This window comes from Gambusia affinis, linkage group LG05, assembly GCF_019740435.1.
Source record: "Gambusia affinis linkage group LG05, SWU_Gaff_1.0, whole genome shotgun sequence".
Taxonomy (NCBI): Eukaryota; Metazoa; Chordata; class Actinopteri; order Cyprinodontiformes; family Poeciliidae; genus Gambusia; species Gambusia affinis.
Genome location: NC_057872.1, coordinates 14,859,410 through 14,862,592, shown reverse-complemented (window position 1 = coordinate 14,862,592; position 3,183 = coordinate 14,859,410).

The following is a 3,183-nucleotide window of genomic DNA, read 5'->3' as shown; positions in this document are numbered from 1 at the left end:
GGTTAAAACATCTTTAATGTTGTTGATCTAAAAACAATTCTGCAAAGAGGAATGGGTCATAATTCCTTCTCAGTGATGTAAAACAATAATTTCCAATTGTTACAAATACAAGCACAACCAGTTAGCTCTAGGGGGTATTCAGTTTTTTATACAGGCCCAGGCTGGTTTGGATGGCTTTTTTCATTTCATAAAATGAAATCACCAATAGAAAACTGCTTCCAGTGTCTGCTCTGTTTATCTTTGTTTGATAAACATATTAGACTGGCAACATGAAACAGTTAACTTTGACTAATGCATGAAACAAACGAAATCTATAGGGGGAATTATTTCTTTGCGGCATTGTACACTTACAGGTTTTACATTGAAAGGCTTTAATTGCAGTGGAATTTTGACAAATTCCCTCATTTTGCTTCATATCAAATATTGTTCCTTTTAATGCATGCTCATTCACTGCTCCAGTTTGAAGATCAATGTGCAAATATGCAGACACTCACACAGATAAGAGTTTCTGTTTGATATGAGGAAGGTGATAGACAGTGAAGTCCTGGCCCCCGGAGCGCAGAGCAGAGTGGCTCTCCAGCAGGGATGCTGACGTTCAAAGCTTTAATAGGACTAAAGGCAGACAAAGGCCGCCAGTGACGCAGTAGGAGCTATAATGGGCTTGCCACATTGCAGGTTTACTGGACCCTGCTTATTGGGCAGAGCTATTTCCAATCCTGCAATCCCTCATCAGCCTCAGGAAGCTAGTTATAAATAAAAAAGTGTAGGTTAATCGCAGCTAAGAGAAGTGCGTTGTTTTTGAGGAACATGCAGTGGGGCAAGGCTGAGGCTTTTCAAGAATCGACTTAAAGTTGACACTAATAATGAAGTCTTTGTAATTAATAAAAGTTCTTTTTGTTTGTGCTCAGGCACATAACATATAAATTGCTGGTCTAAAAAAACTATTTTGTGGCAAGTCTTGCAGTTGAGTGGTTAGCAGACAAACCACTTGTAGCTTGCTTACTGCAGATTTAAAACATTGATCATAAAAAGAGAGACTTGCAGCCCCCTTTGAGTTATCATGCAATGACTGTCGGTGATTTTACTGACAAGAAAAATTTCCAAACTGCCGAATTTCTTTTCCTTATAAGTAAGAGAAAGTTGTAGCTGCATATTTTAAGCCAGGTGACCTGCAGTGTATAGACTTTATTATTCTCTGCTACTAGTACATCATCTCAGAAACATGTGTTGCTCTCTGCTAATTCGCTGCTCACCTTTAATGCTTTTTGAAGAACTAAGCTGAGATCCAGACAGATACCATAACGTGAGATGCTATGAATAAATAAGAAAATGCTCAGCCCTTCACAGTTTCATCCAAGATGGTGCTACTAAGTTATTCCATGCCCTGCACAGAGGGAGAAAAGTCAGATCACTCTAGCATTTCCTCTGGGCTCTCATTAAGTACTCTAAACCATGACAATGATAAGATTAAATTCTTTGCCAGTTTTAAATTCAAATTCTGTAAAAACTTGGTATGCTGTGATACCTGGCAACAGAAATCCCCACCTCGGTGCAAAAATTCCTGTCATAGTAATAGTTGTTCATATTGCCCTGACCGTCTTGTGTCTCCTTTTGAGCAGTTCGGCCTCAGTACATGGGAAGGCCAGACCAGGGTCAGAGCCGGCCTCCTCTGACAGCTAATGTGACAGATGGAGCTCTGGGTCTTTAGCAATCTTTACCATGGACTCGAGGGCTTGTTATCACTCTCACCATCCCAGCCAGAATGAGAGCCCAAAGTAAACCATGGCGATCAGGAGTTTGTCAAATCTGTTTAACTGTGATGTGGCTCTTAAATGTTAACCCCCTCAAAAATGTCTGTGGTTCTGCACCACAGTCCGCTCTGATATTAGATTATTAAATTTTTTCTATGATTATATTTAGTAAACAAACTGTGGCGCTTTCCTGTATTTTGCGGTGATCAACATCCATATAGACTATACATGGTAGTGCTTGTTTGCATAATAGCAGCAATCACATCACACATATGCTTTAGCTTCAGGGTTACTATGTGCCTGCATAGAGCCCACAAGCTGAGTATTTCCTTCTTGGCTTAATGGCTGTGCAGCGATAAAAGGATTGAGGGGGTTAAATGTTTGTCCAGCTGAAACAACACAGTAAAAACTCCTTCTCTGTGTCTCTCGTATTCCAGTCGTCAGAGCTCCAGACCTAAAAATAGCTGTGCTGGCTCCACGCCCCTGGCAGGGGGACAGGTCAAATTATGAAGGAAGATGAAAAATTTAAAGGCGCAGGCTGCTTGGCCACAAACACAACCCTGCATCAGTGGTCAGATTGAACATTTGACTTGGCCTTTTAGTGAATCGAGTCAGATTGTATTAAATACAGATTTTTGTTTTGTGATATCGACTGAAAAAAAGGGGGGAAAACCCTGGGAATGTGTGTGAAAAGCATCAGAACACAAGTTTGGTAAATGTAAAATTACCAAAAAGTAGAATATATATATATATGTTTATATATATATATAAATCCAACATTAATTAGTGTCAAGGATTTTTTTGTGGAATAGGATTCCACATTTTAAAGAGGTGCTCTTGACACAGTTTGAGGGGTTTATGTAATTAGGATCATGCTGTAATGCCATCTTACACTTGGCTACTTTGGTGAGCTGAAAGCATGCTTCCTGAGTCGCCGTCCTGCCCTGGATACACACTGAACCTTGTGCATACCCTCAGCTACCACAGCGAGTTGGCGCGCTGCATCTCAAAGGGACATTTTGTTAATTTATTGTCTTAACAGATTGCTCAAATTACCATGAATTTGTGTTTATCATTCCCCCAAGAGAATCAGTATTTTTGCGAATCACTTACCTGTGCTTCCAACATGCACATGTAAAAGTGAAGGTGCCTTTTTCTTTTGGAAACATCAGGGTGAAAGAGGCTGAGCCTATTCCTGCACCTGAGAGAACAAAACAGAGACATAAATAGAGTGAGAGACACTGGTTCAACAAATCAGAAAGGAGAGATAGAGAGAGGTTTCAAGCCTCCATCTGCAGAGAGCGAGTCAGGAGACATGCCTTCTGGCAGGAGCTGAAGAAGACAGCTGTGTTTGGTGTGGTATTTTTAAACGCATCAATGCTGCTCCAATCCCTGCGCCTCGCCTGACCTATTTTTAGCCAGGGCTGGCCAT